Here is a 12,395-nt window from a genome sequence, read left to right on the forward strand (position 1 = left end):
CTAACTGTACCAAAAAAAAAAACAGTTAATAAAATACATAATTTACTGTCATAGTGGCACAAAGGGATAAAGCTCTTACTGTCCCCATATAACCTGTGTCTGATTAATAGCAAAGGTGATAGAGGGATCACAGGGCAAGGTGACAGTGACTGACTGATGTCAACATGCCCATCCTGCAGGTATGGAGATTGCCTAAACTCACTGTAATATGCAGCGAATCAGCCTGAAGAGCTCTACACTGCATAAATGGTGAGCTGCTTAGTTGGGAAGTTGTTAATGCACTGAACCATGCATGAATGCACTGAAGCATGCATGTTACTCCTGAGGGCAGCAATTGTGGAACTCACAAGACTGCTGCGGGGGCAGGAGTTAGGGCACACCCCTCAGCAACAGTATGATACTGCACCAACATCCTTAATTGTCCTACTGGCCTCAGATGGGGGTCAGGTTGAACCTGGAACTGGCTAATGCTGGTCCAGTGTACCTACTGAATTAAGACAGGAGTTGGTGGCAGCTGATAGTCAATTGCAGTAAGAAAAAAATCAAAAGACACCATTTAACTATTTCCTTTGGGCATTTATAATTGAAAATTGTACACTGTAGGATTTTTTATAACCCTGACCTGGTATATATATATATATGGAAGCCAGAACATTCCTGAGAAATACGTATGTCTGAGACAGCAAAATTAATTGGTGTCCAGGAATCTTAAACAACAAATTCCATTAATAATTGTTGCAAATTGTTTTCACTGGAGGAATAAGCAGGAAACTGGATTTTTGTATTGGTGTAATACATCAAGTAGATGTAACTTATCTGCATATATTCTATATTGTAATTATTTATTTATTTGTTTTATTGTATTTTACATTTGTTTACTAGGATAGTTCGACTGTGTGTGAGCCTGTTTTCAGCAGAGACCTGGAGGGAAAACTCCACATAGAGTACAAACGAATAATTACAAGGACATATTTAATGGCAATTATCTCAGAGGTACAATGTGAACAGGGCTAAACTGGTGTGATAATCTTGATACAGATAACATTTACAATTTACACTCCATTTTGTCAAGTAAGGAGTACAAAGTACAGTGAGCTGGCTAATATAAGGTATTAACTTAAAAGAGAAGCAGAATTATAAGGTAAAAAAGCAGTCTATTAAAAGTCAGGCCTGTCAAATCTAATAAATAACATTCTAATGAGAACTATAGATTCTATGGCATGTAGTGGCTGGAGAGTAGTTCAGGGAAATAGAAACAATGAACTGTATAGCCAAGAAGGAGTTTGCAGAAGTGTAGTGAGAGGTAGAAGTGATCTAGGAGAAATAGTGTTTTATCCTGAATCTAATATCACAATAAGCTATGTTAGCAAATCTGCACACAGACTTTTTTTCTTAGTTCCGTTTGTGAGGGGGCTGTCGTTCCTTTTTACCCTTCAGTCTTTAAAACTAACTAGGTATATGGAGTTGAGGGGGTGTCAGCCCTACAGCCCCACTTATAAATACGATAAATGATAAATGGTATGGAACCAGAAGTGCAATTGGCCTGCGTCTACACTGATGTCCCTCTTCCCTCTCACCAGGTTGAACAAGGAGAAAATTACAGTCAGCTGCCTGTCGGGTGCCAGGATCCGCCACATAATGCATGCACTCAAGTCACTCCACAGCAAGTACAAATATGACTCTGTCATTGTCCATGTTGGAGTGAATGACTTGAGACGTACCTCCCTGGACTACATGAAAAGAGAGATGGAAGAGCTCTCGGATCATTTGGCCCAGGCAGGTATGACCCTAGCCCTGAGTAGCATCCTGCCTTCGCCCAGAATGATACCACAATATAAGGACAAAATGATTGACTTCAACAACTGGCTAAGCTTCTGGTGTCATTCAAAGGGGATCCAGTATCTGTCTGCCTGGGACGACATGATTGACAGACCACGATGCTTTGCCAGAGATGGTCATTCAGGTTACTGGCTAAGGCTCTTGCCACCCCTATAGTGCCTTTTTAGGCAAAGTTCAAAGGACAAAACCACCACCATAACAGGTACAAGCATGCAAAATCTGAAGGTAATGCTACTCAATGCTAGAAGTCTAAACCTCAAAATGCACTCTCTCGAGGCACTCCTAAAAATGGAGAACATCAATATCTGTGCAGTAACTGAGACCTGGTTCAAGGCTCCAGAGAGCACTCCTGCAATACCAGGCTACAACTCTTACCACACTTTTCGGCCACCAAACCAGGACCAAAACACTAAAGGTGGAGGAGTGTCAATATTCACCAAGGATATTCACACCACCAGGCTAGTTGCCCAACACAATGCGTCTGAAATTCTCCAGGTGCAACTAACACTAGGTAAGACTGCAATCCAAATTGTAGCTTCCTACAGATCCCCCACCATACCCCAAGATTCTCACTACACCTTTCTAAACATACTGGGAAATATTAAGATAGAACCAAACACCTTACTACTTGGTGATTTTAACTACCCTGCCATTAATTGGGAAAACTACTCATGTACCAACACCTTTTCCCAACGGTTCTTGGAATTCATAAATTCCAACGCCCTGGATCAACTAATCCATAGTCCCACCAGGGGCTCCAATATCCTAGACCTGGTCATTACCAACATGGGAAATCGATGCTCCACACCTATGGTCACCCCCTTGTTAGTCAGGTCTGACCATAACCTAATCACCCTTAACACCCACATCCCACCCCCACCCCCAGTAAGGAAACCTCCATAAAAAGCTTCTCCAAAGCCAACTTCATGCTACTCAAGTCAGAAGTGACAAACTTCATGACACCCATGCAGACGGGTACTGAAAGTTCAACTGCTGAATCCTACACTAAGGCACTGTACGAGCACATCCACTCATGCATGAATCTTGCCATCCCAAATAGAACCAAGATGCTCTCATCCAAAAAAAGGAAGCCAATCTGGTGGACCCCTGCCATAAACAAACTTTACAACAAAAGGAAGAAACTGTTGCAGAAAAGAGGAAAATCCCAGGATGCAAAAAACTCCCTTACCAGCCTCAGTAAGAAACTGAGATCCCTCATAAAATCCTCCAAAGCTAGTTACGAAAATAAAATTGCCAAAGATTCCAAAGACAACCACAAGGCATTCTATAACTATGTCAAGAATCTAAATGGCAACACTCAGATCTGCTCTGAGCTTAAACAGAATGGCATTAAATATACTGATCCCAAGGATATTGCCAATATCCTGGCAGATTGATTCAGTGCCAACTTCACCCCCCTCTCACCCCATAAATGGCTCATCTCAATACTGGAAGATTGCCAAATTCCGGTAATAACGGCCACACAGGTAAAAAAACGCACTTTCCAAAGCTAAGAATACAGCATCCATAGGACCAGATGACATCCCGGGCTGTGTACTACATGAACTACAATATGAACTGGTGCCTCACCTAAGTGACATGTTTAATCATAGCCTCACCTCAGGTTTTGTGCCCATTGAGTGGCACAGAGCTACAGTTATCCCACTCCACAAGGGGGGATCCACCTTGGATCCCAGAAACTACTGTCCCATCAGTCTGACAAGCCTTATCTGCAAGGCCATGGAGAGTATTATCATGGAACTTATAAACAAAGACATTGGCAACCTTCAAACACTGGACCCCACCCAGTTTGGGCTCGTGAAGGGCAGATCTTGTCTCCTGAACTTGACTGACTTCTTTGAATCAGTCTCCAGAGCCATGGACAAGGGTAAGGTGGTCCACACAGCCTATCTAGACCTTGCCATGGCCTTTGACACCATCCCCCACTCTGGAATCATAGATAAACTTACTAAGCTGGGCATTAATCCCTACGTTACCCAGTGGGTTGCTAACAGGCTTACTGATAGAACCCACACTGTAAAAGTAGCCGACTCCAAATCCAGTTCCAGACAAGTGACAAGTGGAGTACCTCGGGGTTCAGTCCTGGGACCGCTGTTGTTTGGCATCTACTTCTCTGAAGTACAGGCCAACACTAAGGGACTCTTGCTAACAAAGTTCTCAGATGACTGCAAACTGGGAGCCATTATTGAATCCTCAAATGATGTGGATACTCTACAAAAGGGCCTTACAGAAACAGATGCTTGGTGCCAGAGCCATGGGCTCAAGCTCAATGCCAAAAAATGTATAGTTATCCCCTTTGGGAAAAAACATGTATCCGTGAATTACCACATAGGTGGCAGTACACTAAACACCGAAAGTGTGATAAGAGACTTAGGGACACAGGTGGACAGTGGTCTCACCTTTGATAACCACATCGCCACAACAGTCAGGAAATCCTTCTATGTGGCACACCTCATCACTAAGGGCTTTTCATTGAGAAAAAAGGAGGTCATTGTCCACTGTACTCATCCCTCATTAGACCCATTATAGTATACAACACCCTATTTGGTATGTACCTTTCAAGACATCTGCAACAACTGGAAAGGCCGCAGAAATACCTCACTAAAGGAATCACAGGCCTAAAGCAGATGTCCTATGCTAACCACCTTAAAAAACTCCAGCTATACTATGTCGCATATCATCTACTCAGAGGCGATCTCTGGTTAACATACAAGGCCATGTCAAATCCAGAGCTGTTGGATATGCTACACTTAAAGAAATCCCAATCCGTCAGAGCCACACGCTCCAGGGATCTAAACCTTGTCATCACAATAAACAAAACATGCTGGAGGGATAGGTTCCTGACCCAGAGACTCCCCAGACTCTGGAATAGATTGCCCATACAGGTCAAGCAGAGTGCCTCTTTGGCCCTTTTCAAAAGGAACCTTGATGACTGGATGAGAGAAAGGAAATTCACCCCAGGGATCACGTCAGTCGCCCTGCTAGACAGGGGTCCAGGGAAGTAAATAGTGTGGGAAGAAGTAGCCAGGGAATTGTTAAGGCTAGGCTTGTATAGGCCCTAGGGCTGATAGCCTAGTACCAACCTATGAACCTATGAACTGCTAAAAAGGAGCTTTTTTATATCCTACACAATATGAATGGGCATCCCAGAACTAGCCTCCATGCAATTACTGTGAAAAAGAGTTGCATGTCATTGATTTAATAGTTCATTACCCAGGATGCCTGCTTAAAGAAAATAGCATGCAGATAGTATCACATTTAGTACTCTTATATATGTAACTGTCAAATGGTTTGTAAAACCAAGCAGGACATAAATAACAACATCACAGCATAGATTTCAGATAACCTACTACTTAATGTAACATGTAAATGTTCCACACACTTTCTCTCCTTTATAAGGGGGTACTTGTATTCTAGCAGTTTACTTGCATTTCCTTAAATTGAGAATGACTCATAGAAATCAGCAAAGACAGTACAGATGGTATACAACTATGAATCTCTTAACTATGTTTTTTAAGCAATGACATTATGAATTTTATGCAGGTAGGGTCAGGCTATTTCTAGAAGCTCTGGGGTTGTTCAGTATTGTTATAAACATGTGCAGTAATTGCATCATTTTACAGAAGCGCTACAGAAATGCCAATGCATGCAGTTGATGCATAGTAAGCTGAATGCTATACAAGTGGACCAGCAGTCATCATGTCTTTACACATTAGTGCTACTACAGCGGAATTACTTTAATACTGATTGCCTCAGTCTGTGTAGTAGGCTGAGAGGGTTAAGACAATGAGCTATGGTTGCTGTGGTGCATGGTTTGATTCTCTGAGCCCTCACTTACTCTATGACTTTGAGCAAGTCATTTATATGACACTGCTCCTCTATCATCCCTATAAAGGTACTGTGTGTCTAGTGTGCCTAGCTGGTTAACAAATTGGGTATTACTATTAGCGGAGTACACACTGTTCAGTGTCTTGCAATATTCATATCACTTATTCTCACCTGTCTCCAGGTGCATTATCGTACCTCTCAACTGTTCAGATTTTCACAGAATGCCCAGATTTGTGTCTCATAATTTTGGTCTGTTCCTCATAAATTTTTGGTTTATCGGCAAATAATCGGGGGTTGAAGTTACTAAACAATGACAGACATTTGAGTTTCAGACTTTATATCCTTGAGAAAATGCATGCTAATATAAACCCATTAGTCAAGCAACTTGCTATGGTTAGAGAGTAAGATATAAATCTGTTCTTGATTTTGGACATATAATTTTTTGTACTGAGAGGTTGAGAGCACACTTTCTCTAGATTTTACCATTCTGACTGCACTTTAATAACTGAAGGAATCTAATGTCACTTGCAAACATCACTCATAATTTAATCAAACCAGTCAGTCTTTAGTCAGGAAGGTGTTGGACTAATTACTGAAAGCAATCTAGTACAGTCCAGGAACCAGTAAAGTGTGCTCAGCAATTTTAAACTGGTCCCAGCATTCAGGTAGGAGCATTCATGTTACTTCTTGTGATGTTGCCTGCAAGTTAAAGTGAATGTCGCAGTTTAGACAATTACAAGGATTCCAAACACAAAAGTGCCATATTCCTGATACCTACAGCAAGCAATTTGCAGTGACAGTTCAAAGGATTATATGGGAGACAGTATCTAACAGCATGGTTTAACGTCTTTACCAGAACACACAGATTCCCTTACAAGTTGAAATAAAATGTGTTTTCTGACAAGTAGCTGGTGCAGGGTAGGATTCAGTATTGAGGCCATAAAAGAACCATTAGTCCACTGAGTGGGATGTTGAGGTAGGAAAAAATTTTAAAATGACTTCAGCACGTTCTAACCAGTGTAATGTTGCACATGGAGTACATATGAGCAGATACAGAGCATACTTCATATTGTAGCAGTCATATCTATATGCCTACAGGAAAGGAGGTTAGATACAATTGAGACCAAACCTGCCTAGAGAGGGGACTTGAAAAATTCCAAGATATTTCTCCTTTTCAGTCAGAAAACTAGAAGAAAAGAGAAAAAAAAATCCAGTGATTGAAGTCTGAAAGAGTGAGCAAAACTTCACGTGCTCTCAGGTTATGAACGGTTTTGCTAGCTGTGCTCAAAACTGCACTACAATTGACAAATCATCCAGGAGAATGCATATACTACAGTGGTGATCCCGTGTCTTTCCTTCGGGGGGGGTGAGTTGAACCTCCCTAGAGTGAAAAAATGCAGGCAGATAAAGTAGTTCCCACTGAACTTAGTACTATTTGGGTTTATTGTTAAGTTTAGTGGTGAAGGAAATGCGTAAGTCTCGGGAAAGCCACAGGTGAAAGGTGAGGCTGGGTAAGATTTTATAATTTCACAGGCTGATGGCATGGAGCCTATGAACACATTTTTTTTCTTTTCTTTCATTCTTTCTCTCAGCTAACCACAGCCAGTGAGTATACTAACTACGCACAACATGCAAACGCAAAAAAAAAAAAAACAGAAGAGATATGTGAGATCTGCTGCACTCATCTGAGAGCTACAACCTCCAAAACAAAAGGAAAGGTAGTTTGTGTGGCCAGGAGTGTACAGGGACAGTTTCTATCTTGCAGAATTATACTGCTTTGAGGGCTGTTTGACCCTCAAGGGCCATGAGTTTCAGATCCCACAGTTTATATTATTACCTTAGTAGTTATTGCCTTTCTCATCAGCATAAACTACACATTATTGCAAATTAGTATCTTCCATTAATGAAAATATTAATCTCACCAAGATTGGCTGACAGGTTCTGTGAAAACTTCACTCCCCTGTGCCCGCCATATGTACCTCATGACATCCCGGGTCTATATTGCTTCATCGAAGTTTCAAAACTTCAAAACTGATATGGTTAGCACCATATCATCGAAGTTTTGAAACATTGAACATTTTAACGGAAATCTCCATAAGGGAAGATGAACCTTTACTGAACTACAGTGCGATCTCGGAGTTGGTATATTTAAGTAGCATGGGTGTGGGGGGTGCAGCCCCCATGTGGGGGAGTGCAGGGCGGTTGCCCCCCCCCCTGCTTGAAGCATTTAGGTAAGTTTTTTTTTTGTTTATTGTTTTTTTTACATATTCAAAGTTTCAAAATATCAATGATATGGTCTCAGCCATATCAGATTTGATGTTTTGAAGCTTTGATTATGTGTTATAGATGCAACATCCCTACCACCTGTCCCCCTGCCTTGTATTTCTACAGAGCAGGTCATAAACACCCTCTCTAAGGCCAAAAACACAGCATGTATGGGATCTGATAAAATCTCAGGCTGCATCCTACATGGGCTCCAACAAGAATTAGCAACAACATTGCGCACTCTTTTCAAGCATAGTCTAAGCACCAGATTCATCCCAGCTGAATGGAAAATGGCCACCTTTATTCCCTTCCACAAAGGTGGTGCTTTCACTGACTCTGGGAACTATAGACCTATTAGCCTGACTAGTCTTATCTGCAAGGCCATGGAGTGAATCATTACGGAACTTATCAACAAAGATATAGGTAATCTCCAAACACTTGACCCCACTCAGTTTGGATTTGTCAAAGAGAGATCATATCTGCTAAACCTGCTGGACTTCTTCAAGACAGTCACCAATGCCCTGGATGAGGGGAAATCTGTTCATACAGCCTACCTACACTTAGCCAAGGCTTTTGACACTATCCCTCATTCAGGCATCATTGACAATCCCACCCAGCTGGGTATCAACCCTTATATCATTAGATCGATCGTTAACTGGCTCGCTGACAGAATACATATAGTCAAAATAGAGGAATCCACCTCCAGCAAAGTAAAAGCTCTGTCCCTCTGCTCATTCTCATATAGACTCATCAAAATTGACTTGCGTTTGGCATACAAGGCCATCTCAGACCCAGCCTTGATGGAGCTGCTGCATATCTGTAAGTCAAACTCCACTTGCACAACCCTCACACAAGGCCTCAACCTGGTCTGTGACATTAATAGAACTTGGTGGGCTAGATTTGTGTCACAAAGACTCCCCTATGTGTGGAATAGACTCACCTCTCCATGTCAAGCAGAGTACCTCTCTAGCCCTCTTTAAGAGGAACCTGGATGACTGGATGGGAAACAGAAAATACACCCCTGAAATCCCATCTGTGTCCATGCTGGAGGGGAAACATATGCTGACTTTGTGGGAACATGGGCAAAATTCTTGGCTAGGCTTATAAGAGCCTCTGGGTCAATAGCCTAGTATCACCATATGAACCTTTGGACCTATGAACAGCAAACCTGCAACCAGTGATGTTCCACAGGGATCAGTCCTGGGACCTCCCTGTTTGGAATATATATCTCTGAAGTACAAGAAAAACGAAAGGTCTGTGGCTGACAAAGTTTTTGCTGATGACTGCAATCTCGGAGCAGTCATAGACTCTCCAAATGATCTCAACATCCGACAAGAGTGTCTTACACAAACACATGATTGTTGCCAAAGTCATGGCCATAAACTCAATGCAAGTGGGAGTGGTTACTGACTTGAAACTGTAGTTTTATTGGCCATTTTGGGTCAATTCCAAAACTCCTTCATCTTCTCTCTTAAACTATTCCTGGCTCCACAAAGTCCCTTAGAACTGCTCTATCTCTCAATTTAAACACCATATTCTCATTCTAAGGCCCTTCACTGGTCCAATTAAGTAATCCTACAAGTTAGCACTATTAAACCATAAGCACTACTTACTCTTATACTCTAATGATTACCCTGTCCTCTATTGGTCGGTCAGTCAATGTTTTCCTCTCCAGTCCAGCTGGTGAATCAGGGAATTTTGAGGCAATGTTACAACTGTCTCATGTACACGGACAACCCTCTCCTCCTCCAAACAGGTTCAAATATATGTGAGAGATGCAACTATTTAGCCAAACTGGAGGCTGAGCTCTCTCATCTCAAAACTGGTGTAACCAGTAAGGAGGAGAAGGTAACCTCACACAACACAATTCCAGTATCACATAGTCCCACCACATCAGCAAACCAAACACATAAATACACAAAAACATACTCGGAGGCTCTAAATAAAAATCTACCTAAGCAACAGAGACCTCCAAAGCAGACATCCAAGCAAACGCTACCTCAAAACAAAACACACACAACACATAACCCACAAAGTCAGTGTGCCACAGCCCTTAAGGCTGAATAATACACCTGATACTCTTGTTATAGGTGACTCTATTGTCAGACACACTGGCTCACCAGGCTGAATAAAGAGAAGGTCACAGTGAGCTGCCTGTCGGGTGCTAGGATCCGACACATGCACTCAGGTCACTCCAAAGCAAATACAAATATGACTCAGTCATTGTACATGCTGGTGTGAATGACCTGATGGACTACATGAAAAGAGACATAGAGGAGCTCTCTGATCATGTGGCCCAGGCTGGTATGACCCTGACATTGAGCAGCATCTTACCCTCACCGAGAATGATGCCACAGTACAAAGACAAAATGATCGATTTTAACAACTGGCTAAAATTTTGGTGTCATTCTAAGGGGATCCAGTGTCTGTCAGCCTGGGATGACATGCTCGACAAGCCATGTTGCTTCACTAGGGACGGCTTGCACTTGTCACCACTGGGCTTTTGGATATTGGCAAAGGCTCTATAGTGCCTTTTTAGGCAAGGCTAAAAAGTCAAACCCACCCCCATAGACAGCACAAGGAACAAGAAACTAAGGGTAATGCTGCTAAACGCCAGAAGTCTTAACCTCAAGATGCACTCGAAGCTCTCCTCAGTATGGAGAACATCGATATCTGTGCAGTGACAGAAACCTGGTTCAAGGCTCCAGAGAGCACCCCAGCACTACCAGGCTATACCTCATATCATGCGAACCACAAAAGGAGAGGGAGTTTCCATATTTATCAAGGATATCCACACCTCCAGGTTAGTGGCATTGCACGAAGTATCGGAGACCATTCATGTGCAACTAACAGTGGGCAAGACTGCTTTTCAGTTTATAGCATCCTACAGACCACCCTCTCAAAGTCAGGAATCCCATTCGGCTTTCCTGAAAACACTGGAGAACATGAAGATCTCTCCGAACACCATTATATTGGGCGACTTCAACTACCCAAACATTGACTGGAAGCACTACTCAAGCCCCAGCACCTTAGCCCAAAGATTCCTGGAAATTATAAACTCAAATGCTATGGAACAACTAGTCACCACTCCCACAAGAGGGGACAACATACTAGACCTGATCATTACCGACATGGGGACTCTATGCTCCACACCAGAAGTATATCCCTCATTGGTAAGATCAGACCATAAATTAATTTCACTGGATGTCCACATCCCGACCCCACCCCCAGCCCAGAAAACCACAGTGAAAAACTTCTCAAAAGCGAACTTCTCACTTCTCAAAAAGTGGAATCCTTCAAGGCCCCAGGGCCAGTGGAAACTACAGCCCAAACTGCAGAATCCTATATAAATGCATTCTACGGACATCTCCAGGAATGCATGGATCATGCTATCCCAAACAAAACCAAGACCCAATCATCCAAAGGCAGGCGTCCAGTCTGGTGGACCCCTGCCATAAATAAACTGTACAACAGAAGGAGGAAGCTACTACATGATAGAGCAAAATCCCTAATAGGGAAAGCATCTCTGATCAGTACTAGCAAAAAATTACGATCCCTCATAAAATCCTCCAAGGCCAGCTTCGAGAGAAAAATTGCACAGGACACCATAAGGCTTTTTTCAGTTATGTTAGAAACCTGGGATGCAACTCCCGGACTTGTTCTGAGTTGATTCTAAACGACAAAAAATACACTGAACCCACTGACATCGCCAATATCCTGGCAGACAGGTTCAGTGCAAACTTCTCCACCCCCTCCCCCACAAAAGAGCAAGTATCTATCCGGCAGAGGGCTGCCTCCCAAACATCTCAGATGCTCAGGTGAAGGCTGCCCTCTCCAAAGCAAAACACTGCTTCCATGGGACCAGATGGCGTCCCAGGTTGGCCCTACATGAACTACAAGAGGAACTAATCCTCAAATAAAACAGCTATACAATCTCAGCCTCACTACAGGATATGTGCCCACAGAATGGCGTGCAGCAACAGTGGTCCCACTCCACAAAGGTGGAGCCTCTACGGACCCTGGAAACTATCGCCCCATAAGCCTGACTAGCTTAATCTGCAAGGCTATGGAGAAGATCATCATGGAGCTCATAAACAAAGACATTGGGGACCTACAGACACTAGATCCTACCCAGTTCGGCTTTGTCAAGGGCAGATCCTGCCTTTTGAACCTGGTTGACTTCTTTGAAACAGTCACCAAAGCCATAGATGAAGGGAAGGTAGTCCACACAGCCTATCTGGACCTTGCAAAGGCATTTGACACAATACCCCACTCGAGCATCATAGATAAGCTATCCAGCTTAAATATAAACCCCTATGTCACAAGATGGGTCACAAACTGGCTCAAAGACAGAACCCACAGAGTGAGAGTTGCTGGAGCCATGTCAGACTCGAAACCGGTCACAAGTGGCATCCCACAGGGTTCTGTCCTGGGACCACTGT

The sequence above is a fragment of the Protopterus annectens genome, chromosome 2.part1 (genome assembly GCF_019279795.1).
Source record: "Protopterus annectens isolate FY-2018-M chromosome 2.part1, PAN1.0, whole genome shotgun sequence".
Classification (NCBI taxonomy): domain Eukaryota; kingdom Metazoa; phylum Chordata; order Ceratodontiformes; family Protopteridae; genus Protopterus; species Protopterus annectens.